This window comes from Phacochoerus africanus, chromosome 6 (genome assembly GCF_016906955.1).
Source record: "Phacochoerus africanus isolate WHEZ1 chromosome 6, ROS_Pafr_v1, whole genome shotgun sequence".
Taxonomy (NCBI): Eukaryota; Metazoa; Chordata; class Mammalia; order Artiodactyla; family Suidae; genus Phacochoerus; species Phacochoerus africanus.
In genome coordinates, this window is record NC_062549.1 from 27,821,027 (window position 1) to 27,848,569 (window position 27,543).

The following is a 27,543-nucleotide window of genomic DNA, read 5'->3' on the forward strand; positions in this document are numbered from 1 at the left end:
CCCGCAACCTCATGGTTCCTAGTCGGATTCCTTAACCACTGCGCCACGACGGGAACTCCGATTGACCGACTTTCATTCATTCACTCAACAAATATTTATTAAGCATTTGCTCTGTGCTGACACCATTGCTCCAGGCATGCGAGACAGGGAGTGGAAAAAAACAGACACGATGTCTATTCTCTCCAAGCCTCTGTTTACCATGGGGAGATGGCTGATACCCAAGCAGACAAGATGTGTTCAGATAGTGACAAGTAAAGCAAGGTCACGCTATAGGCAGTGAGGGGCACAGGGCAGGGAGTGTCTGGGGAGATGACATTTGAGCTGAGAACTTAGTCATATTCCTTCACCCTTGGGAGGCAGCAGGCAAAGCAGTGCGTTAGGAAGGGAAAAGAGGGGTAGCAGGTGAGGACTGTATTGCTAGAGCAATATAGTGAGAATATAGTGGCAGGTTTTAAGAGAGACATCATGTATATGTTCAGGATCCTCTGGCTGCCCCATGGAGCTTGGGTTATCAAGAGAGATGAAACTGGAAGCAGGTACACTAAGGAGAAGGCAGTGAAAATGGAGCAAAGTGTAGGGAGACAGTGTATAGACAGAGTTAAGGTCCCACATTTTCCTGCTGAGATTAAAAATGTTTTATTTTATTTGCTAACTAGTAAACCTTTAGAAAGGGATGAAATGATCAAGAGCTAATAGTTTTTTAAATTCATTTCCTAGTTATTTCTAAGTTAATAAGTTTTTACTCTTATTAACTTAGAAATATGGATTTTTTATTTATAGTTAATATAAAAAGTTATTATCTTGCTCATCCCTAGAGCTGCTTTTCTACTCAGCTGTCTCCTCCAGAGTGAATTATCTTTCTTCCTGCCTAATTTGTTTGCTATAAAGCAGTTTTGAAGTCACGTCTGGTGCTCTCATTGGACATGGTTTTCAAGCCTACAATATGGTGAGGGTATGAGTTAAGTTATTATAAAAGAGAGGTCCCCCAATCCAGGGTTAAAATTAGACAGAAGTTGATCTGTCACTTATAAAATAGTACATAGGTGTTTCAGTGACCCAGGCTCGTAGGCAGCTATGGCAGGTTGGCTATCCTCTACCAGTCAGAAGGAGGGGGGAAAGGGGCCAGGGGTCATTTTAAGGTCAGGACACAGAAGTGGCACATGTCATTTCCAATTATATCCCAGGACATCTCAATTACCTGGGCACCTGCTATTATGGAATAAGGGGGGAATGGAGGTAGGCATTGGAGGACAACCAGCAGGTTGTCACAACATCCCTGTATAGCACGAGTACAGCTGGTTTTTCTGTTTTCCTGTAGATGCAGCATGAGTATCTGTCACTATCCAAAGCTATTAAGTTACTGAGATCAGTTGGCAAAGAATATGGGTTTTTTCAATCTCTACAACTTAACCATTGACAATTGCTATTTAAAGTGATCTTTAAAAGGCTGGAGGAGTCATACCATGGGAATAATTACAAAATCTGATTTTGAATTTCTTGGCCCCCTTCATTTCAAACAATCCCATCAGTCCTAACTTCTGAAGGCGGCCTCAACTAGCGCTGATAGAGGTCAGTTCAGACTGATGTGTCTTTTTCAAATGACACTTTTTGTTCAAAGGAGTAATTATAAGTGAGAGCTCTATAATAAGTGGCTTTGGAAAGACTTTAATATAAGGAGGTTTCCTTTCCCAAGAGGTAACTGTGGGAGAAGGGTATCTCACTTTGTATTTAGAGGTTGAATAGGGTGGATGAGGTCACCTGCAGAGAGGTGGGGGGAAGGGGAGTCAGTGGGCAGAAGATGTAAGGAAATATTTTCTTTTTTTGTTATATAGAAAAACAACTAATGCTTGTATTTCCCAGGGTGCTGAGAGAATCATAAAATATGTTACCTATGTAGCAGGCCTACCTCAGAGATACTGCGAGTTTGGTTCCAGACCACTGCAATAAAATGAATATTGCAATAAAGTGAGTCACATGAATTTTGAAGGGGGTTCCCAGTGCATATAAAAGTTATGTTTACAGTATACTGTGGTCTATTAAATGTGCAATAACATTATGTCTTAAAAAACAATATACATATCGTGGAGTTCCCACTGTGGTGCAGTGGGTTAATGATCAGGATTGTCTCTGTGGCGTTGCCTGTTGGATTCCTGGCCCAGTGCACTGGGCTAAGGATCTGACGTTGCCACAGCTGTGGCTTAGATCACAGATCGGCTCAGAATTGATCTCTGGCCTGGGAAATTCCATATGCCAAGGGTGTGGCCAAAAAAGACCAAAATAACAACAACAAAACAGTATACATATCTTAATTTAAAAATACTTTATGCTATAAATAAATTAAAAAATAAATTAAAAAAATAAAAATACTTTATGCTGTAAAATGCAAATCATCATCTGACAACGCAGGATTACCACATACCTTCAATTTGTAAAAAATGCAGTATCTGCAAAGCTCAGTAAAACAAAGCACAATAAAACAAGATACACCTGTATATGCATCAAGTAAATCCTGCATGGCACTAAGAGGCAAACGTGCACATTCTTCATCTTTGCAAAAATAGCGTTTGGCAAGAAGCTGTGTTTGTAGTGACAGTATTTGCCTGGTCTACGGTATGTGCTCAATAAATGATTATCACTGTCATTAAATGAGAGAGAGGAAAGTTTACAAGTAGCACAACTTTAAGGCATTCAAATATTCACTCACCATCTTGTCTGCATTGGTCCTATTTGATTATGGATGCCTTCTTAGTTAGAATTATTCTGATATAATGGAGGTCTTTTGTGGAAGCTTAATAAACGTGCTTACTCTAAGCAAACTCCTGTTTAGAAGATATAGGCCAACAGTTGTCCCAGAGAGCCCTGGATTCCATTTTCTCCCTTCAGAACAACGGATGTCTCCTGTTCCTCTCTCCAGGGAAGCACTGTGAAGTGCCTTGAATATTTAAATAGCTGGAATTCATGAAGTACACCAAGTATTTTCTTCAAAGCATCACATGCTTGCCATTAAATTTAGGAATGTGTGGGGTTTTAACGTAATTTCTTCCTTGCTCTTTGGGATATAATCATTGTAGAAAGACTAAATGTTTTGCTCCATAATTGTCAAAGGATTAGCCTTCACAGTTGTGTAGGCATTTACTTTATTTGACAATTTGGTATTTCCTTAAATGCTTTGTGTCCATTCATGAAGGCAATGGTTTCATTTGAAATGCTGCAGTCACCGGGGAGAAGCTGCTGTGCTCTTCCTGATTGGCCAGCCTCCCCTCTGCCTCCTGTTGCTATGGTGCCCAGCAGAGTAACTTCCTTGCCCTGCACAAGTAGGAGGCTCGGTCTCCATGGATACCCCACTCTGAGACTGTACTCCACAGAAAACTGAGCTGAGCTGCACACACTATATTTCTGCACAAGGTATACTCCAGCCTGTGGTGGGAGGCTGTTTGCAGAGGCAGTGTTTGCCATGAAAGTCTACGGAGCTTCCCTTCTAAGTAAGTCATATTAGTCACAGTAAGTAAATAATTATATTGGATCCCAGAGGATATGCTCTTTGTGTATTTGTATGTGTCAGGTTAGTTGTGGTAGGCTAAAATGTGGTCAAAAAACAAATTTGCAGCTCTGCCTTTCAGATATCCTGAATGTAGAGTCTGGAACTAAACTTTTAAAAATACACACATATATTGTGTTAAATACCCTTTGTCATTTGTGACTCTGCAATTCGAAGCCAACGCGGAAAAGACTGACTATGGATGATGACATTTTAGAATGCTCTTCTAACTCCAAGCATTACATGCTGCATTTGTAAGTGCAGAGCTTGGCCTTACTCAGTGATGTGCTGTGGGAATAGATGAGCACAGCCACAATTAATGCTAATTGGCACTGCACATAGTTTGCAATGGGCCTCTGTGTAGGTTGACACCCTATGTATTTATTATCAAGAGGGATCTTGCTCATGTGCCAGTTCACCATGGAAATTATTCAGAGACCATCTCTCTGACCAGTTTTAATTTACTTTTCTCACATAGCACTCAGTAGAAATTCTCAAACTCTTCGAGTCCCTGGAATTGGGATGTGGAATAGTTTTCTTTTCATTAAGTTATTTGCTCTAACACTTGCTCTTTACTGTGCATTCCAAGAGCATAAGGGTTGGGTTTGCAGTGTTGTAAAACACAGGAGTCATCTTAAAGCGATTTTCATCTGCTAGGCAAATGATTAATGCCTGTGGTGTTAAAATTAATTAGTGGAAACAAAAGACTATACATATGGTAACTCAGACTCTAGTTCAATGACTTTAAAATTGTGTAAAAGTGGATTTTCAGATTGGCCACTATAGATGGCTGGCATCTACCAGCTCTACACAAAAAGCAGAACATATACTGTATTGGTATATGAGAGATTCCTTTTTTTTTTTTTTTTTGGTCTTTTTAGTGCCACACCCAGAGATATGGAGGTTCCTGGGCTAGGGGTCAAATGCGAGCTGTAGCCACTGGCCTGTGCCACAGCCGCAGCAACGCCAGATCCAAGGGGCATCTGGGACCTACACCACAGCTCACACAGCAACTCTGGATCCTTAACCCACTGGCGAGGCCAGGGATCGAACTTTCCACCTCCCGGGTGCTAATCAGATTTGTTTCCACTGAGCCACCACAGGAACTCCGAAAGATTCATTTTTAATCATATAAAAGAGTGAGCACAGAGTAGTATATTGGATTATCATTGCCTCTTATTTTCTGTCCTCATGACTGACCATTCATGCAAAGGGCAACCTGTGTAATGTCATCTCTTCCAACTGTTAGTCATGTTCAATTTTAATTGCCCCAGATGGTGAAAATGTACCAACCACCCTTGGAGGATATGAATGTACTCTTGGCTCCTCTGGCTTGGACTTTGTCACTGAGGTCAAGCTTTAGGTCATTGCCTTCATATTTTATTAATATAATTTCCACCCATCAAAAGGGCAGCAGATGAATAAAGGTTCATGATGAACTCTGTAGTAATCATGGTTCTGGAGACCTAGAAACAATGTCCATGACACTTTCTCCAAAGTTTTTCACCAAATTAGTATTATAAGGCTCCATTTGCCTTTTCCAGTGTGTCTTGTGATAAATTTTCCTGTCCATCTCTAAAAACCGGCATAGTATGGGATTTTTTTTTCAAATTCAAAATATCAGAAGTTCCTCTCTGTTTACTCATGTGTCCAGTGGAATAATAATAGTGCCTATAACATAAGGCTGCTTTGAAAATTCAATGACATCGTCAATGACATACACCAAATTGTCACTGCTGTTGCGTTAGGATTCCTCTAAGCATCGTCATCATCATTTTTACAGTGCCTTCTAGTTAAGGGAGGCTGTAGCTAATAGCTTGAACAATTCTTTGGTTTGATTCCACTCAGCTTATCAGATTTCCTAGCAAATACCTACTAAGAACTTAAATATGTGCTTGGTTTTCTGTTGGGACTTATGGCATTTAATGTACTTGAAAAGGTAGCTAACAAAACCAAACATGAGATACACAGTGATTTTCTCTTTTCACATGTGTGGGTTTGTGTTTTTGTTAAGTGGCTATATCTATATCTATATAATAAAAATGTTTCCCAATTCATTTTGCTGCCACTAATGAGTATGTAGGATTCCACAGCAGATATGTAAGATAAAAGGGGCTGGTCCACTAGCATAAGTCTAGTTAATATTTGTAACTTGTATTAAAAATGTGGCATTTAGGAGTTCCCGTTCTGGCTCAGTGGTTAACAAATCCAACTATGAACCAGGAGGTTGCAGGTTTGATTCCTGGCCTCACTCAGTGGGTTAAGGATCTAGCGGTGCTGTGAGCTGCATTGCTGTGAGCTGTCGTGTAGGCCGGAAGCTACAGCTCCAATTAGACCCCTAGCCTGGGAACCTCCATATGCTGTAGGTGTAGCCCTAAAAAGACAAAAGACAGAAGACAAAAAAAAAAAAAAAGAAAAATGTGGCATTTAAAAATCTAGAGACTGAATTTTATTAAGCTTACTTTTTGTTGTTGTTCAGAGCACAGAAAATGATACATTTTGAAAAGAGAGCAGTTTCATCAAGTTGAAAGTTTGGGGAATGAAGGGAGAGGAAGAGATGGGAAATGATTGATTAATCTGTATAAAAATAGGCCCCATGCTGGGATTTTTCTTTTTGCACTAATCCTGTATGACATCTGAACCAAGAAAAATATAAAGCCAATGCCATATGTGCAGAGCCTGCTGGTGCTGATTTTAAAGCGCATGGAGTTGACCCAGATAATATTTTGCAGCTTTATTTTTATTGCAATGTCATTTTCATTTTTCATTTCTTCTTTCTGGCATGTTCTCTTCTTTCCATCTGTTTGCCCTGGAAAGGATGTGGCATGTGGAACAAGGACTATACCAATTCGCTTGAGTGGGAAAAAAAGGGGAAGGACATTTGTAGGATGCGATTTAAAATGAAGTCTCTAGATGCTGGGAATTTGGGACTCAGTGTCGGTCCAAACACAGCTAAATATATTCTGCTGAATATGATTGCAGATGCAGCATCATTCAGATAATCAAGCTAGAGTAAGTCTTCTCTTACAGTGTTTCAAGGCAAAAATTAAATCCTTAGCCACATCCCCACCAGCATGGTGACCTTTTTATCTGTATGATACTGGCCTGTGACCAAAATAATGCCCCACTTTCTTATCCATTGTTATCAGCCGGACAGGCTCATGCTCTGACTGTGCACAATTTGTCGGGTGTTCGCTAGGTCCTTGGTCCTGCTGTCATGAGTCGAGGATCACATCCTTTTATTGGCATCTGAAGTGTATTCTGAGATCTCAGTTGACAGTTCTGTTTGCCAAGTCCTCTTTCATCCGAGGGAGGGAGTTTGTGGCAGTTTCAGAGGGAGGCATGTTCCCTTGTCTTGTGTGGCAGCAACACTGTTCAGGGAAACTGACTGGATCTTCCGGCATCTTTGGCTTCTTGTGCTCACCCCTGTGGCGGAGATAGGCAGGCTCTGCAAACCTCGCCAGGAAGATCTGATTTCCGCCCAGGCGACTGGCGGGCCTGACTGTTCTTGAGAGCTGAAGGCTCTGCCTGACCCTGATACTGGGTTACTGCCTGGCCTCCAATGCTTTCCCCCTCATCGTTGGTGGAAGAAGTAAGGGATCCACGCTGAGACGTCTCAGTGTGTAGAGAGTGGTGGTTCAGGATGTGTGCCCGGAGAGCTCCTGTTCTGCTGAGACCAGACGTGCCAAGCACAGGGAAGGTGTTTCCTCCGTGCAAAGCTGGGGAAATCTTAAGTTTGGGGTGGGATTCTCCAGCTTAGCATTTCCACTCTTCCTTTTTCCTTCAGTCTCAGCCACCATTTCACAGACTTGAACCCAGTATTGCTACTCACATGTTTTTTTCAACAACTATTTGTCGATGTGCCAGGCATGGGGATACAACAGTAAATCAGAGGCTCTGTGTGCATATGTGATGTAACAGGTTTCTGGGGGAAGTACACAGAGGGAGGACGATGGTGGAACTCAGACTTTGGGGTTCTGGGAAGGGTTCCAGGGGAGGCAGTGCTATATTGACACTTACAAAGGGTAAAACCAGACTTTTTAGTGCAGACGCTTTGGGATCTGAACTTTACATGCCATTCCTATTAATTTCAGTATTATGTTCTTCCTCAGAGGCTTTTGAAAATTTTATTGCTACGGTTCCCATGTTATAGTTAACACTTATTTTTTTAGATGGCTCTTTCCTCTACTAGGATGTGATCTTCTTTAGCACGTGGACCATGTTTTTTTCCTTCCTTCCTCCCTTCCTCCGTCTCTCCCTCCCTTCCTTCCTTCCTGCCTTCATTGTATTTTTTATTTGAAATTTATTACTGCTGCCTTCTTTATTTCTTTTTAAATATTAGGTATATAACATAGTGCAGATAAAGAACAGATATATAAGTGATGCAGTGTGACAACAAGGCAAACGGTGACCCACCTTCCACTTTGAGAACCACCACCACCGACGCTGCCTGCATGCTGTCCCAGATCCCCGTGTCTGCCCTTCCTCAGAAGTAACCACCATATTGAAATGTGTATTTTAGCAGCTCCTTACCCTCTAAAAATGATTTCTGTAACCTTAGGTATGTGTCCCTAAAAATATGTTAAGAGGACAAGGGTACAATTTAAACATGGAACCATTTACCTTTGGGCTGTCTGTAATTAGTATGGTGCCTAGATTGCTTCTTGGCCTTTTGGCTAAGATCAAGTGTAATTAGTATGGTGCCTAGAACTTAGAAGGCCCTCAGAGAAGGTCGTCACTCGATATTTGTGAATAAATGGACATGCCCTTCTAGAGCCTAGAAGACATTTCCAGTATCACCAAGGAGATCATTGGAATTCAATCTGAATGGGTTTGTTCCTTTTGAGCCCTGTTGGTTTTGTCTCTTTGGGGCCACAGAAGTGAGTAACATATGATTTGATTGTTTGGAAATACTTCCAAACTACCATTTCCTATTTATCATCTTTGCTTTGCTGCCATGCAGACACTCTCCAGTGGTCTGAAAGAGAGTGGCCTTAATATTTTTGTAAGAGTCTTCTGTGCTTTTCATTCCATTTTAGTTTTTCTTAAAACGTTGTGGAGTGGGAAGGAGAGAGGTGGAGCAACTAGAGAACATTGAGTCCAATTGAATTAAAAGTTAACTTGTGTTGGGGGTGCGGCAGAGTAGCTAGGCAAGCAAAGGGTTGGTCAGGGAACAGCGCACTCTGTGCCAGACGTCACTTTGAGCTGAGATCCTGGGGAAGGTTCCTTTAAACAAGTCCATGGAAATGCAGACTGTAATCTGATGGTGAGTGAGCTTCTTTCTTTTTAAATGCTCTGAGCCACGCAAGAATCAGCAGAGGGGGTTTTCAGGGGGACATTCAAAAACACTCTTTTCAGAAGCTTGAGCATTTAAATAGTTTTCAGGGGGTGACACAATAGTCCAAAGTGATGTGCAGAGTTTGCTGGCTTGCAGGGTGTCTTGTCTGTGCAGCGAGCACCTAGCTCCCGAGGCACGGTGAGATCATGGTGTTCCATTGAGGTCCCCTCCCCAGGAGGTGCCAGGTGCCAGTGGCCTTGAACAGTTGTCTCAGGGCGAGAGTGCAGGGCTGTTCCACCTGCCTTGCACCTGCTTTCCTCCCAGCCTGTCCCTCATCCAGAAATTCTCTCTGTTGTGTTGCCAGGCCTTCTCCTGGAAAGATTTCCATGAGACTTCATTATTCCCTACCTCCCCGAGTCTCACTTTACTTCCTTGAACACATGTCTGCATTAAACCCCACGAGGCCTTCCATTGTTCTGTTTGCTTTTGTTCCAACACTCTGTACAGATGCCAGAAATTGCCAGAATTTACCCAGCTTGTTTATTTTTATTGACATTTATACTTGGAAATCAAAAATATTTGCATTAAAGATTGATGACACAGTGATCAATGTAGCATTGATCTGAGAGCATCTCAATCCATTCTGATTAGATTATTCAATTTTTCACATTATCCTCGGGCCATGCAAGAGACATTTTTTTCCTTTCATTTGACTAATTCCCGCTTTGTTTTTCTGCTCTTTGGTTGTATGGAAGACATGTGTATCACCATTCAATTGTGCTCCACTGCAGTCAAGATGTGGTGTCTCTTACTGTTGAACTTACTTTGTGCTTTCCCTTTTTAAAATCCTTTTGTTCACCTGGAGTTTTAAGTGACATTGAACCTATGCGGTTAATTTTGTGAACCTAAGAGCTATGTGGAAAGGGCTCTTGCCTCCTTACCATACAGCCCCCCTCCTCACTGGGATAGTCACTGCCTGCCCCTGCAGCCTCCAATCCCTCCTCCAGATACTGCTGCCTCAAGATCTCCCGAAAGCCTCACCGTTCATATGAACATCCTGTTCAGAACCCTCCGTGGCTCCCTCTTGTCTTCGGAGTAAAAGTCCTCAGCACAGCTTTACATTCTTCAACTCTCTTTCTACAGCTCCCCTTTTTTGGCTGTGTTTTCTCCTCTGATCACTATACTCCAGCCAAAGTATATTCAGTATATTCTGAATAATTCTGAATATGCCCTGCATTCTCCTTCATCTGGGTTTCAGTTCATCCCACCCCCTTCAGCAAGGGTCCCCTCCCTCCCGCACCCCAACACTTGGTTATTCTCCTTGCTGCTGAAGGCCCATCTCTTCCACTTCCACGATGTAGTCCCTGCCCTCTTCCTCTGCAGCCCCTTAGTGACCTCTCCCTGGTTTACACTGAACATGTGCTCTCATATCCTAGCTGTTTGTCTCTGAAGCACCTCTCCTCCTAAAAGGAGCCTGAACACCTGCACTGGACTTCTCCATATTCCCCACCCACCCACCCCCAGAGCCTTACTTAGCATGTGCACAGCTCAACACGTATTTGAAATGGACTGAACTGAATGCTACCATCTTGGTTTCCAGTTCTTAGATCTTTGTGAATTCTGGGGACAAGGTCCCAAGCAGAGTGGACAAAAAAGAAAGCCACCTCTAGAGTCAGGCCAGCTCTGCTGTTACCAGCTCTGTGACTCAGGGAAAGGCTCATTGCCCCCCAGAACCTCAGTTTCCTCTTCTACACCCTGTATGTTTTTAGAACATATGTCTTTAGAGGAAAGAAAATTGCAGACATAGAGTTCTTGACGAAGCAGGCTTTTAGTACACAGCGGCTAGCAATGTTAGCATCTGACAGGCGTCTGTTGTATTAGTTATTCCTTCAAGGCTTGTGTAATCTCTAGTCTGCTCTCAGCACTGGGCCATCCATGTTTTCATTCATGTCATTAATAAAGCATGTTAAATAGGATAAGGGCAAGAATGGAGCCAGGTGACACATTACTAGAGATTTCCCTTGAGGTTGGCAGGCGATCCATTAGTCAACATCGTTTGGGTACTGAACTGTGCTATCATCCAGCACACATGTCAGCCTTGTTCATAAGACTTTCCTAAGTGTTGTGACTAAATGCCTACTGAATTCCAAGTAGCTGATTTATGTGGTGGCCCCAAACCATAACTATCAGAAAAGGAAGTGAGAAATGTTTCTTTATATCTGGTTCTTAGTGAACGCTTGCTGGCTCCTACTTGTCTTATTAAGGGACCTTTCCTACAATTTTACTGAAGATCAACACGAAACCTAACAGTTTGAGATTTCCAAAATTTATCTTTTCCTCTGCTTTGATAATTTTTGTACTTTTTGTTCATCTGCAGCTGACCTCCTCTCTTCCTTTGTAATGTCTCAAAATTGGTGGTATTTCCACAATTGTATCTCTAAGTTTTTTTAGTGCCTTTCCTCCTGCATTCAGTAAACATTCTTCTAAGTCTGTTCTAGGCACTGTTCTAGGCACTGTGCTGGGTTTGAGGGACGTAGTGAACAAGACAGAGGTCTTCTCAGACTGTATGTTTTCTGCATATTAAATTTGGGGCTGAAAGTTTGAGTTTCAAGAGATTTAGGTGTTTGGGGAGTCCCTGCTGTGGTGAAGTGGGTTAAGCAGAAATGAATCTGACTAGGAACCATGAGGTTGTGAGTTCCATCCCTGGCCTCACTCAGTGGGTTAAGGATCCAGTGTTGCGGTGAGCTATGGTGTAGGGCACAGACACACTCAGATATGATGTTGCTGTGGCTGTGACGTACCCAAGTGGCTACGGCTCAGATTAGACCCCTAGCCTGGGAACCTCCATGTGCCACGGGTGCGGCCCTAAAAACCAAAAAAAAAAAAAAAAAAAAATTCAACTGCAAAATCTCAGGTCACTTTGGAGGCACAGGTTGAATCCCTGGCCCAGTACAGTGGATTAAAGGATTTTTCCATTAAAAAAAAAAAATTAAAGGGATTTAGGCATATGGGATGTACAGAGAAGGGAGGGAATATTTGTCCTAACTGTAAATAACACCAGGCTGTCCACCCAACCAGAGAGGGGAGAAAGACGAAGGTAACTCAGAGAGCCTTTCAGGAGCCATTGCCAAATACTGAGAATGGAGGAGCTTTTTTTTTTTTTTTTTCTTTTTAGGGCTGCACCTTTGGCTTATGAAAATTCCAAGGCTAGGGGTCGAGTCAGAACTGCAGCTGCCAGCCTACGCCACAGACATGGCAACGCTGGATCCAAGCTGCATCTGTAACCTATGCAGCAGCTTGCAGCAATGTTGAATCCTTAACCCACTGAGTGAGGCCAGGGATCAAACCTGGGGGGTTCTTAACCTGATGAGCCACAATGGGAACTCCCTGGAGGAACTTTCAATTTTGTGAAATCTTTCAAGGCCACGGCAGGTACTGTGTGTTAAATGCTACAGTGGACACTGGGATTCAGTAATGGAAGAGCCCTCAAGGAGCTGACAGGGTGCTGGGACATTGCAAAGGGTAACAGTGCAATGAGATAAATGATTGTTAAAATTCTGGGTGGGGTGAGAGCAGAAAGGAAAGGCTTCTAATCGCTTTCCCAAAGGAATTAAAGGTCAAGGCTCACCTGAGACCTGAAGAACAGGTGGTAGTTAGCCAGATCCAGAGGGACAGGAAAATAATCCAGGTAGAGGGAACTGCTTGTGTGAACACTGAGAGTCTAGCAATTGCTGTGCTGCCTTCCGGAAATGTTGAATGTTCCCCTAGCCAGGGGAGCAGTTGTGGCAAGCAGGAGAGATTATGAAGGGCTTGTAAATCATGCTGTGGAGTTTGGACTTTATCTTAAGGACACGGGCACCATTAAAGGGTTTCAGCAGGGGAATCACCTAATGAGATTGATGCTCTGGAGCAGCGTCGAAGATGAAGTGCTCGGGCTGCGCCGAGCAGCTGGGACAGTGTGTGTCTGCGTCATAATCCTGGTGAGAAATGATCATGGCCTGGGGTGGAGCATTCAGGAGGAGGAGAAACAGAGTTATTATAGGCAGATTTAAGTAGATGGCTGCACCCTCTAGTTAAATATTGAAAACCAGAGCTGTTTATGGTAGTGGTGCTCAAACATGAGTGTTCATAAAAGATCACCTGGGCATTTGTAAAAACGTGTGTTATAGGAATGACTGAGGAAATATCAGTTGGTAGATCTGGGGTCTGAGTCAGGAATCTGTGTTTTCAGCAAGTATCCAGCTGACACTGATGTAGTTGGCCCTCAAAACTCCTCAGTCAATTAGATATTTTTAAATGACAGTTTTTTTTCAGTGTATTTGTTAATGTTTCATTTAAGAATGAAGATTCGGTCCTATTATTTTTGTTGAAAATAGTGAATAGTTTAGCCCCAAGGGTTCATGGGCAAAAAAAAAAAGCTGTTCTCCTGGCTAGTGGCTAGCACGGTCTGTGTTCACTAATTACTCTCTGGTAAGGGATGCAGAGCCGAGGGTGATAATCTTATTAAGGCGCTTGCTGCAGATGGTCTGTAAATGAATTCTCAAAGGTTTCAGCAAGCCCATTGCAAGCAAACAACCACTTATGTAGAAAATAAAATTTCCCCAACTTCTGAAATTTCGGGCAAGTGTACATTCTTAGTGTTCAAAGCATTTCTTTTTTTTTTTTTTCCTGTTTTGGCTGCATCCTCACCCCCACCCCCACCAGTGGTAGACTCCAAGCCTCACCTGCAACCTATACCATAGCTGCAGCAATGCTGGATCCTTAACCCACTGCACCACAGCAGGAACTCCCTCAAGGCATATTTTGATGCACTTATTGTTGTGGATAGGTAGTTCTCAAGCCTAAATGCCCACCTTCAGATCTCAGTTTCACTGTGTACAGGCTGTGTAACCTTGAGAAAGTTACCTGTTCTCTCCTGTCATCTGTAAAATGGGAGTAAAATTGTACTTGTCTCACAGGCTCGATGTGAGGATTAAATGAGAATACATGTTAAAGCACGTTGCACAGTGCGTGACCTTACTAAGCCACTTCTGACCATTACTGACAGAAGCAACCTGATCTGTAATAAACTCATCCCTTGTATTCGAGTTTCATCATGTAGTAAACTCTCCACCTTCTTATTTAAGTCATGGTACTTAAACAAACAAACAAACAAACAAACAAAAACACTTTTATGGTGCCTATATGCAAGAATGCTTAGAGACACCTGGTGTTTAATAACACGTAATAAACAGGCCAGTAGTAATGAGGAATATTAATGTACTTTTACAATAGTCCCCACTATGTCCCTGAATCCTGGCAATGGTCCCATGCAGGAGGCATGGGATCCCTTTTCCTTACTTTTTGGAGTAAGGAAACTGAGGCATAAAGAGGTGAATCTGTTGTCGAGGTCACACTGTCATTAAGTGAAAGATCATATATTTTCTCTCGGAACCCAGCAATGCTAGAATCTGCTTTCAACGACAGCTGTTAAATTCATTTTGTCAGTTATGTCAAGCATGGTTAGTAACACTCTGTTATGCCAAGTAAGAAACCAATTCATTTTGAATGTGAAATATATAAAAATGATCCCCAAAATGTATGCTATAGTGCACAGCTATATTTTAAATCACAGTCAAGCCTGCTGCGCTGTTTCTCAGGGGCAGCCATTCAGGAAGTAGATCTCAGTCAGAGGGTATGTTCAAACTTTGGTGTTCAGATACCTGAAGGGCTTGTTAAAACACAGGTTCCTGAGTACCACCCCTGCCTGGTCTGGGGTAGGGTCTAGAATATGATTTTTTTTTTTTTTTGGCTGTGCTCACATCATGTAGAAGATCTGGGTCAGGGATTGAACCCCTGTCGCAGCAGTGACCCAAGCCACAGCAGTGATAATGCCAATCCTTAACCTGCTGAGCCACCAGGGAACTCCTAGAACATGCATTTCTGACTGATAAGTTCCCAGGTGGTGCTGCTGCTGCTGCTTTGGGACCCCACTTTGAGAACCACGGTCTTAGCGGAATGAGATGATTGGTGACTGACTTTCAGGGCAGAGAATGTTTAAAATCAACCTATAATTGCCTGATCTGCTCCACAGATCCAGTTATTTTAATTCACAAAGACATTTTGAAGCGACCAAATGTCAGCTCTCTAACATTGTGGCTGCTTAGATGCAAATCAGGAGAGGGACATCTCTACTTTGGTTTTAACGTTTCTAAAACAGGGCAGTTACTGTCTAATAAAGAGCCTCTTATGCAGTAGTACCCCTTCCCTAAAACAGTGGCACCTGGTTTAAAACTCAGATATTTCTTTCACCTGTGGCTCAAACCCAGCGTTTGTTCTTAGAACTCGGTACTTAAACAAGCTGTGGGCTGCGTTAAGCCACCACCTGTCCCCCTTCCTCCACCCTTGGAGGGACAAGAGTTTCCTCCCTGAGTGGAGTTATATGCTTAGTCCAATAACTCTGAGTCAGCTTCTTATGTCCATGGGCTGGTCTCATTGCCAAAGCTAGGGGGCAACGTTATGGAAGCCAGACCCAACAGGACGTAGGTAACTCTTGAAATTTCTCAGGTCAGAATGACACTGAGACAAAGGGTCACCTTGGTATGCTGGATTCTAAAATTAGGAGGGAGTAAAGTGGAGAGTCTAGCTTTTTGTTTGATTCTTGATTCTCCATAACAATGAGAGGGACAGGGATTTAAAGACATGTGTAGAACAAATAACCCACAGAGCATTTCTTTTTGTACATGGAATATTCTTTTGATTTTTTTCCCCCCTTTGGAAGACTTGAGCCTCTGGCAATGCAAATAGATGTTTATCAAAATGGAAAACTTTATTAGATGAGTAGCCGGATAAACCCAAGTCATTTTCTCATCGTCAGAAGAATGAAGAAATAAATTATGGTATAAGTCATTGGTGGAGTAGGATAGCAGTCAAGTGAATGTACTACAATTATATGGAGAATTTTAGCAGTGTAACTTTGGGTGATAATTATCCCAAATATTGTATATTTCATGATGACCTGTTTATTAAAAAGTGAAAAATAGAACAAGAACAAAAATCTGCCTTGTAGTAATACATAGAGATATGATCATAATTTGTAAAAATGAAAGCCAAGAAATGGAGAACTGGGGATAGGATAATGTAGATGTAAGTTAGTATCGACATTCTAGTTATGGTAATATTGTGTGAAGAAATAAACAAAAATATAAATAGATAAACAAACCAGTTTGTAAATAAAGGTAGTCTTTCATGGAGTTCCCATCGTGGCTCAGTGGAAACGAATCTGACTAGTATCCATGAGAACACAAGTTTGATGCCTGGCCTTGCTCAGAGGGTTAAGGATCCAGCGTTGCTGTGAGCTGTGGTATAGGTCACAGATGCGGCTCGGATCTGGCATTGCTGTGACTGTGGTGTAAGCCTGCTGTTGTAACTCTGATTCAAGCCCTAGCCTGGGAACTTCCATATGCCACGAGTGTGGCCCTAAAAAGACAAAAAAAAAAAAAAAGATAGTGTGCCAGTGATGAGTGTGTGCCAGGAACCAAGGAATTTGAATAATCCAATCCTCTGCATCCAAGACTCATATTTAAATGTGGGGAGTGAGTAAGAAAATAGCTTTCTGGGTTGCAGAGCAGATAATTCAAGGTGGCTCTCTAGGTCCACGCTTAGGTTTCAGGAAGCACTATGTGACCTAAAGTCTTGGCTACTTTCTCCCATTTCTTGTCTCAGTAGGAATATCTTATAAATAGAGATCACTAAGGAAGGTGGGGCTCAGTAGACCATCAAAGATCGTCAGTTGAGTCACTTCAGACAAAATTAAGGCTGTAATATCCCTGGAGTAGGAAAGCATGTTTTCTCTTCTTTTATATCCACCTCTGTGAGAAAGGTCACACATTTACCTGTTTTCCCATAGAAACAAAGGCAGACATTTTACAAATTCAAAAGATTGATGTGTCTAGTAAAACTCTGAGGCTTAAGAAGAATTTTTAACTGGCCTGGTTTGTTAATTTTTTTTTTTTTTAGGGCCACACCCATGGCATATGGAAGTTCCCAGAGCTGCAGCTGCCAGCCTACACCACAGCCACAGCAAGCAGCTCAGGATCTGAGCTGTGTCTGTGACCTACACCACAGCTCACGGCAATGCCAGATCCTTAACCCAGTGAGCGAGGCCAGGGATCAAACCGAGGTCCTTGTGGATACTAGTCAGGTTCATTACCACTGAGCCACAACAGGAACTCCTAACTGGCCTGTTTCTAAATTGCCTTTCTTGCCTCATTCCTGCTGTTGCTTCTCCTCCCCCAGTGCTGTGTTTCCAGGTATTGTCCACTTCACGCCACGCCTGCCACAGCCTGGATAGGGGTCAATAGTTTCAAGAGCTAGCTAGCTCAGTGAGCTCCTCCAGGGACTCTTAATCCTTCCAGCAGGAAATAGTATTTTCCTTTGTTGACCTCTTTTAGCACCTAATTTATTTCTTTCTGAAGACAGGGTCAGCACCTCAACCTGACATTTGCCAGGTGTGTAAAGAGCTTCGCGGCATCCAGATATGAACTGATGACATCTCACCCTTGTGAAGGTGTCTCCCGAGTGCGTTTTGTGACCCCCCCCAGGCCCTACGAGAAAGTTCCATGATTAGCTCTCAGTTGTTGAGTGTGCTTGAGGCTTTCCCGTGAAATTGGAGAGTTCAAGTCGATACAGCCCAGGTCTGAGGATTTATTCATTGATTTATAATCTGAAAGGAGGAGGAAGAATCTTTATCCCCATGCCCCACCCCCGTCAGAATCTTCTTTGGTTTGTTTATTTTTTTGCTTGTTTTGAATCCTTTCTTGCCCCTCACACCCCACGCCACAGCCTCACCTCACTCCTGGTCTCCGCTGCAGGTCTTCCCTGATTTTGGCCTTTCATGTGTTGGGATCCAGATGTGGTTCAGTAAAGGTGATGGTGAGAAGAAAAATAAAAATAATAGCAATATTTAAAAATGTTTACAGCATGCTCAGCACTGCTTTTCACGTGCTTTATGCACATTAATTTACATAATCCTTACAACAACTCTGCAAGAGACATATTATTATTCTCCTTCCGTAGCAGACGGTGAGGCACAGAGAGGCCAAGTGCCTTTCCTGAGGCTACACCGCTAGTAACTGAAGCTCTTAAACCGTGTTACCTAATAAAGAGTGAAGACAACCAACTTCATGGGAAGTGAAAGTGTGAGAGAGGAAGAGCAGATAGATTACTCAAGAACCAAAGTGAAAGGAGTCAAGATATTAGAAGCGAACGCAGCCAAGTGCTGACAAGGTCCAGTGATGAACCTTTGCTGGTGGACTGTTTACGTGGAGTGAAGGGGAAGGTCAGTGCTGCTGCACAAGTCCAGGGAGTGAGGCAATGTGAGGTGCAGCTTCGGGGTGGCCCGTGGGGTGGTGGGTGGTGGCACTCCTGGGAGTCTGGGAACCAAGAGCAGACAGTGAATGGTGTGCCCTGAAGGCTGTCACATGGCAGTGACGGTAACAAGGATGAGAGGAGGCAGTCAAGGTCTTGAAGTCAGTTTTTTAAACTGTACTTAAGGACAGAGTGAGACTTTTTTAAAAAAAGAAAGATATGCTGTTTTACAGCCCTGTTGCACATCTCTGCAACAAGTTATAAGTTATGTCATCTTCTTCCTAGCAAGTGGGTGTTTTTGTTCCATGCACGGTCTGAAGTGCTTGCAGACAGCACCATCCCACTAAGAGTGGAAAATGAGACTCGTCCCTTCCTTCTTCCTTATATTCAGGACTTGGAAGTCCCAGATGCAGATCCTAGCCCTGCTCTGACTTTGTGGTGGTGGTGGCACAGCAGTCTCAGTTCTCTCTCCCACCCTTTCAACACCTCCTTCTCCCCCATCAGCTGTCCCCACAATGACACCCCTTCTTTGAAGCCACCACTGCCACCTCGAGTGCTGCTTTCCCCTGATTTAGGTTTTTCTGCCAGACACCAAGGGCAGGCACCTCATTTTGGTAAACGTTGGATAAATACTTCTTAAATAGAAGCAGGAGGCTCTCCAGCTGGCTTTTTTAAAGGGGCAGAAATGAAGTTGAGTAAATTTGACAAACCAAGGTGAGAAATAGGTAAAAGCCTAGAAAATTCTTCAAGAAGGATTTGCTCTTGTTATTACCAGGTTCCCCACATGATCGGTAGGGATGACGTTCATGGCCCCTACAGGTGCCACTCTTCCCAAACCTATTCAGGGGAAGACAATGGGGGAGAGGGTCGCCCCTCAAGCCCACCTTCTGAAGGGCCTGTGCTGGATGCTGGTTCTGTGTAGGAGGCTCTGTGCACCCGTGTGGGTCCTTTGGTGCCATCCAGCATGTCAGCCAGGGATCCTGCCCACGCCAGAGGCAGCAGGTTAGGCCTGGCAGGATGACCCCGTGGGGAGCTAGCTGGATGGTGAGATGTTTCTTTCTACTGAATGGTGTTTGACAGCCCCAACTCCAAACTGCCTGGCCCTTAAAACAGGATTATGGGGACTTCAAACCATGGACCGGCTGCCAAGGATCCTACTAGTTTTACAACCAACCTGTGTGCACATGAATTGGGTTGGAACTGGCACTGTTTTGAAGGACCCGTGCCTTCCATTTGTCCCCCTCTTCCCTTGCAATTCTCCAAAAATGCATTTAATCCAAAAAAGTGCTTTTGGAGAGCCATGAGGGTCACTCTCTAAGCGAAACTCTTCCTCTGTGAACTCTGCCCTTGAATTAACTCCTTCCATTGGTGTCTGGCCACCTTAACTTCTGCTCATTCACCTTTCTTCCATGGACAAAGCCCTGCATGGGACTGCACTGGAGAAGGATTGCAGGTGATCTTTGTTTTTGGAGCTCTCCTCCCCACCCTATGGCCCATGACCATCTGCTGCACAATCATCAATGGTAGTTACCTAAAAACGCAGATTCCTGGGCTCCCCAGAACTTCTGAGTGGAATTTCTGTTAGTATTGCCTGGAGATCTGCACTATTACTCAACTTCCCAGGTGATCCTTATGCACAATGAGGGTTTAGAAACCATTCCATAATTAATTATAAGATTAATATCCATGAGCATGTCAAGCACTTCCCATGCATTCACTTCTCATTTACTTCAACTTCATAACAACTAGGAATCATGCACTGAGCAGAGGCTGACACAAGTCAGGTAGGTGCTCAGGACATTTTTGTTAATAAATTAACCTTAAAATATATATGTGTGTTTACACGTGTGTGTGTGTGTGTGTGTTCATAAATAAGGGAACCAAGGCTTAGAGAGGTTAAAAACACTTGACCAAGAACACATAGTGTCCTAGTGAGAGGTGGAGCCAGGGTAGAACTTGTTGGTGTGTGAATTTGCAGGCTGGTGCCCCCTTCTGGTGATGCTGGGTTGAGCATGGCAGCAGTGCTAAAGGACCTGGAGGCATATGATTGGTCTTGGGTTAAATTGATTGATCTCCAGTCTTTTCCTTCTGGCCATCTCTGGTAAATTGATAGAGTCACATAATTTTTTTATTACTAATGAAGAGAGCAGGCCCAGGGAGGTTGGGTGGTCATTCACTAAGCCAAACAACACCCATTTTCCTTCCTGATACTCTACTGAGGTTGGCCAACGGATATTCTTAATTTTCCCTGGGGATGAGGCAGGAGCCTAGTTATATCCTGAGTCCCTGTAGGAGATTAATAAGCTTTTTGCTCTGGCCAGAAATTTTTACTTCCTCCTCCCTTTTTTCTTTTTTCTTTTTTCTTTTTTTTTTTTTTTAATCTTTCTTTCTTTCTCAACTGCACCTGCAGCATATGGAAGTTTCCAGGCCGGGGATCAAATCTGAGCCAGAGCTGCTGCAGCCTAGCCCTCAGCTGTAGCCAGATCTAATCGGCACTTCCACAGAGACAAGCCAGTTCATTAGCCCATTGTACCACAGTGGGAACTCCCCTCCTTCTGTATCGAAATTTCTTTACATCTTCTTTGCTTATCATTTCTCTAATCCTCTCTTCTTGGTCAGCAGGTGGATGTATATATTTTTGCCAAGGACAGTAGCTGAGCCAGGCCAAGATCAAGTTGTCCTTGACCTGTCAGCCCTCGTGTGCCTCCTCTTCCACACTCCTTCCCTCCCTTTCTCAGGGTACTGGCCTCTGCCAAGACATAAGCTATTGTAAACCTACGTGCATTTTCCATGGCACTTTCTGAAGGCAGGGTTCTAACCAGAGAGTAATTCTAGACATTTTTGGAGGTTCCATGGGGGAGTTCAGTTTAGGATCTTGGATCTTTATGCATACTCTATTGTGTATGTATTGTGTGTACATACACACACACTAAAAAAAAAAAAAAAGAAAAAAAAAGAAACATGCTGTCCACTGAGGGAAAAACCACCTTTTGTAAAGAATGACTTAAGTGAATTAAGGCATTTCCTACCATGGGGCTATGTAAGGGAAAGATGTTTGAAAAGCCCTCTTCTAGTCCTCAAGCCTCTGTACCAGTATTTCCAGTTAGAAATACTAATACCTAACATATATCGAGTGCTTGCTATATGTTAAGTACTGCTCTGATTTCTCTGCATGTTTCACCTAATTCATACAATCTCTTAGCAGTATCTACTATTAATATCTTTTTCTTTTTTTTTTTTTTTTTTTTTTTTTGCTTTTTAGGGCCACATGGCATATGGAAGTTCCCAGGCTAGGGGTCCAGTTGGAGCTGTAACTGCTGGCCTACATCACAGCCACAGCAACATGGGATCTGAGCTGACCTACACCACAGCTTACAGCAATGCCGGCTCCTTAACCCAGTGAGCGAGGCCAGGGATCGAACCCACATCCTCATGGATCCTAGTCAGGATCGTTAGCCTCTGAGCCCCAAAGGGAACTCCCTACTATTAATTTCTTTATCCCCATTTTACAGTTGAGGAAATTGAGGCAGAGAAAGTGTAATCAACTTGCCCAAGGCTCCACAGAGTTAGTAGATGGGCCATGATTCAAACCCAAGTGACTTGACTTCAAAACCCTCTTAATATTGCATTCTATGATGTGATTTCTCTTATTATATAATGATTTTCTTTTTAAAAATTTAGATTTTTTTCAAGAAAAAAATCAATTTCCATAATTGTACTGTACCCCTATTTATAATTTTTATAGCAAGAGTAATACAAGCACAAAGTTGGAAAAGCCAAATGGCTGAGGAAGCTGTAAAATGAAAATAAGAGTTTCTTTATACCCTCATCTTCCCATTTTCAAGGGAAATTACTATTAACCTCTTTTTTTGTCCTTCAAGAAAAATGTTCTATGGATGTAGCAGGTTATATAATACTTAAAGATTTATTTTCACAGAAGCAAGCATGCCATACCCACTCTTCATCTTGTTTTTCTTGTCTAATAACAGGTCTTCCCATCTTTTCACTTCAGTACACACGAGCTCATTGTCACTCCTTTTCATGATTGCCGATTACTGATGGGCAATTTGCTTGTCTTTTTGGATGCTTTCTTGCAGGATAGGTTCCTAGCAGTAGAGTTTTCTTTTTTATGCACGTTGCACCAATTCACCCTCTCACTGAATCTATCAGTGTTTTGCCCCAAACCCTTAACAGAATCAATGTTATTAAATTTTGATTTTTTTTCTTTTTGCCAATCTAGCAGAAAAAAACTCCTTGTTATTATTTACATGTTTATGTTGTAAGTGAAAATGTATGGCTCTTCAGGTATATTGGTCATTTGTTTTTCTTTCTTTGTCTGCCAGCTGCCTGTTCATGTCCTTTGCCCATTTTTCTGTTCTTCTTCTTCTTTTATTCTAATTTGGTTGAGCTTTTGGTAAATAAATTGGTCCTTATCTATAAATACATTGTGAATATTTTCTTTCAGTTTACTGTTTGACTGCTATTTTCCCATAAGCTGTTTTATTTTGATGTAGTTAGACTTATCAATACAAAATTATTCACTTCTACATACTTTAAATTTGAACCTGTTTTTAAGTGTATATATATGCATATATATGGGAGTTCCCATTGTGGATCAGCAGGTTAAGAATTCGACTAGCATCCATGAGGATGCTGGTTGGATCCCTGGCCTCACTCAGTGGGTTAAGGATCCGGTGTTACCACAAGCTATGGCATAGGTCACAGATGCAGCTCAGATCCTGTGTGGCTGTGGCTGTGATGTAGTTTGGTAGCTGCAGCTCTGACTCGACCCCTAGCCTGGGAACTTTTGTATGCCACAGGTACAGCCCAAAAAAGCAAATAAATAAATATATATACACACACACACACGCATATACATATATACTCATATGCTTTTAAATGTTTATATATATGCTTTTACAGCAGCTCCATAAGAACATCAATCAGAATGAAGGTAAATCCTTTCTGAAATTATAATAAAAATAGAAATGTTATTTACAGTTTTTCAAGACTTATGTTCTGATGTGTAAGAAAAAAAATACATATATATATATATATATATATATATATATATATATATATCCCATTCAGTTTACTGATCTTTTGATAAACTAGTCCCTTTCTTTTTTTTTGTCTTTTTTGCCATTTCTAGGGCCGCTCCCGTGGCATATGGAGGTTCTCAGGCTAGGGGTCGAATTGGAGCTGTAGCCACCAGCCTACGCCGGAGCCACAGCAACTCAGGATCGGAGCCACGTCTGTGACCTACACCACAGCTCACGGCAACGCCAGGTCCTTAACCCACTGAGCAAGGCCAGGGATCGAACCCACAACATCGTGGTTCCTAGTCAGATTCGTTAACCACTGAGCCACGACGGGAACTCCCAAACTATTCCCATTCTGAAATAAACACCTAGAGGGGTTCTGGGAACAGTTTTCAAAAACTAAAATAAAACCCCTCTTTAGGCTGTGAAGCATTTCATGGATTCCTAAGCTGGGCCCACAAAGGTTTACAACCAAGAGTCAGTGCTACTGAACATACCTAGGAGTCGCTGCTTTTAAGAGTGTCTTCTGTAATTACATGTGTCCACTGTTCCAGCTGTTCCTTAATAGGGCTGCTTGGCTTCAGTGAAAATGGCTCCTCTCTCCTCCCTGGAGACCTTTAAATAAAAGATCTGAGATCTGTGTGTGGGGATGCAGGGATGGGAGGATGAATTGATGCAGAACTGTTGTTGTTTTTTTTTAATTTGTTGCTTCTATTTGAAGTGAGGATATAAGTGGCCAATCCGAATTAATTTGATAGCTTTGTGGTGACAAAGAATAATGGATGGCTTGGAGTTGCTTAAATAAGTGGTTTAGGATGGCTTAATACAGCTTACAAGATATCAGGATGGCTTTGTTCTCAGAGGCCTGAGATGTTCTGATGTATGAGGATGCCACAGTCTCCTGAAAGCAGGAGGCAAAAATAATAACGTCCTAAGAGACTGGATTGCAGGCAGTGTTTTTTTTTTTTAAATACATCTAGTTAGCAGTTTTTGCCCATATTCTTTTTGTGTCCATTTTCCTCTCTTTCTCTAATTCCCGGCCTTACCATCACATGCACAGAGTGCTTATCACCCTGAGGTTACGAATGAAATTAAGGCCTCTCCAGAGAACCCAGGAATTCTACCAAAGGAAAAAACCTCCAGAGCGTCCAAAGGCCAGTGAGAACAGCTTCTCGATAGTTGGAAAATGCCTTCTGCTGCAGGGTGTGTGATCACCAAGACGTGGGCATCACGAAGTATCTTAAAGGTCACCAAGTTCATTCTCCCAGTTCAGTCCTGGAATCCCTCTCCACCAGCCCCAGCAGCTGATTGAAGATAGAATTGATGAGGATGACCTGGAGATGCACATTTTTAAGCTCCCTTCAGCTTTTCAAGCACAGCTCTTCAATGGCCAAATACCGTTCCCTGTGTTCCATTGAAGCATCCCCTATGACATCTAGAGTCCGGTGTCTACACACAAGCAGCCGGGTGGGCACTTTCTTGACTACAAAAACTGCCTTAGGCTAGTGCCATCCAAAAAAATCCCTGTGGAAAATACTTTAGAAGTCTTAAAATGAGTATATATTTTGGCTTAAATAGTCTACTTTTAGGAATTTATTCTGAGGAATTAAGCAGACAGGGATAGAAATGTGTATGTCTGAGAAGATCCGTTAACCTGCGTTTAAGGACATAGACTCTGGAGTCAGATGGCTTGGTTCGTCTTGGCTCCACTTCTTAGTTGTGTCCCCTGTGTACGTCCCTCAACTTCTCCACCTGATCCGTAAAAGGGACTCATAGGGTCTGTCCTATTGTGGGAAATAAATGAGTTAATATGTAAAAGATGCTCAGGATGGTTTCTGGCATATAGCATTTGTTACCAATAATAGAAAACTGGATGTGGCCTACATATTCCTTGATATACTAAAACAAAACGGGCCATGTTTTAAAGATATTCACATATTTTTTAATATTAGCTTACATAATAATATTTTACATATGAATGCTAAATAGTTATATACCAAAAGCTTATTTTTTTGGTGATGGAATTAAGGACTACATTTTCCCCTCTGGATCATTGCTGTTTTTTAAAATTTTCCACAAAGGAAATATATTGTATAATAAAAGTTATCTTTTTAAACCCTTGCAGAATAATAACAGCTAACATGTATTGAGAGCTTATAACGGATCAGGTATTTTTCTAAGAGGGTAGATGGATCTTCATTGCTTGCAGTAACCCTGTGAGGCAGGTGCTATGATCATCATATCCTTTCACCGATGAAGAAACAGAGGCACAGAAAAGTGAAGTAATGTGCCTCTGTCCTCCATCTAGTAAGCAGTAGATGTGGATGTGAACCCGGGCTGACTCAGGGCTTATGTTTTTCGGTTAGGAAATCTCTGTGTGTGATATTTGTAACCCAAAAGAGCATTGAACTCCAGCACCCACAACAATCACCTAGTCACATACACTGTTTAAAGGAAATACCTAAAGGGTGCCTCTCCTTCCTTCTATCTTCGTTGCCAGCTGATGGATGAAAAATAGGGGATTTTCAGGTCTCCAGCCTTCCTTTTAGTTATCTTGCTTAGTAAATGGGGAGAACATATTCAGATGACCTAGTAAAACTGACTTTTCTATGTTCCCCTTAGAAAGAGTGCATTGACTTTACATTGCAATAACCAAACTGGGATATAGTTTATATTATTTTAAATCATAAATAGGAATAGCTAAGTAGCATAAACATTTTTCACTATCATATTACTCAAATAGTCCTGAATGCAGTTGCCGGGGGTCCTGAATGAGTGTCTCAGTCTCTCTCAGAAGCGCGGAAGAGAAGCTCGAAAAGTACAGGAACAAAGTGACCTTAGGTCGTGCAAACAATTGAGTCAATATATTGAGTTCCAGTAGCAGTAAAGTTTAGAACAAAGTTGCCCCCTCAGTTCAGGGTACATAGTTACTGCAGTTTAAAGGCTCCATGAGGTAACAATGGATTTTCAGCAATTGTCTGTTTCTCTTCTACAATTTCCATTTGTACACAGGCAGTTAAATTGTAATCGGGGTTCCACATAACTTTTAAAGAAAGAAAATTGGGTGTTTCAGAGTAATAAATTTACATTAGAAAATAATGTTATACCTGGTGGCTGCAGCCACAGAATCTATATAAGAGAATCATCTGCCTTTAATAACCAACCCCTTAATTCACTAGCAGTTAGGGCTGGTTGAAGTAGGCTGTCAGGACTGGTGTGTTCCTGGATAGCACTACCAGTCACGAGTCCTGGAGACTATCAAATACTACAGCTTGGCCACTGTATTACTCAGAGGCAGCAAATGAAGTTCGGGGGGCTTCTAGGAGTTCATTACATCGTTAGACAAAGGCTCTTGAATCCAGGAGGAATAGCCATTCCCAGTCCTGATAAATTGCTGCCTTAATCCTCCCAGAATTCTGCTGGGATTTGAGATTCACTGCTGTCATCTGTGCTAAGGGATCATTCTTGATCTCTTTCCCAGAAGAGGCTGAACTTCCTGAGAGGTCCTGGAAGCTGAGGAAGGGATATTTCTCTCTCTGCCTTGCTGTTGCTTACCTTCTCCTCCTCCTCCAGCAAAACTAATACATCCCGTCAGAGAGAGCATCTGTTCACCAGTGGGCTGGTCTTGCTGCATCTTGTCCTGATGGCTCCTCCTGGCTGTGAGGGAAACAGTAGTTTATTCAGGAACCTCTCCTGCCCCCGCTTCTTCCTGTTGCCTTTCTGAGGACATGTTATCGCAGAAATAGAAGGGGAATTTGGTCCTGGACAGGATTCAGCTACCCACAAGCCTTGGATGAATAAATCAGCTTTGGTTTCCTCAATAGTATAACAGTGAGATTAATATCTGCCTTACAAAGTTGTCAGGATTAACGGATACTGAGAACAGAAAGAGCCTTGAACAGGGCCTAGAACCTAGTAAGCACTCCATAAGGGGTTATCATCAATAGATGATGGCAGTTGCTGTTCACTGCTTGTTAGAAACTCAAGGGATTTAGATTAGTCATATTTTTCAACTCAGACATGTGATCTGGCTCTGGCTTCTAGGGCAGAAGAGTCACAAATCATGTTGTAGGAATTGAGAAGTAAGGTCAAATAAAATTGGGTACCTAGATTGATTTTCCAAAAGCATCTGGGAATTTCTAAAAAAAAAAAAAAATCTGGAGTTCCCGTTGTGGCTCATCAGGTTACCAACCGGACCAGTATCTATGAGGATGTGGGTCCAATCCCCGGCCTCACTCAGTGGGTTTAAGGATCCGGCATTGCTCTGGCTGTGGCTTAAACCAGCAGCTGCTGTTCCAATTCAATCCCTAGCTGGGAACTTCTCATATGCCCAGGGT

At 42.4% G+C, this 27,543-nt stretch overlaps 1 protein-coding gene across 9 annotated transcripts in view; it reads left to right on the top strand.

Annotated features, from left to right (window-relative positions):
• SYBU (syntabulin) overlaps nucleotides 1-27,543 on the top strand; it is a 75,774-nt gene that overhangs the window by 34,224 nt on the left and 14,007 nt on the right. The window lies entirely within an intron of this gene.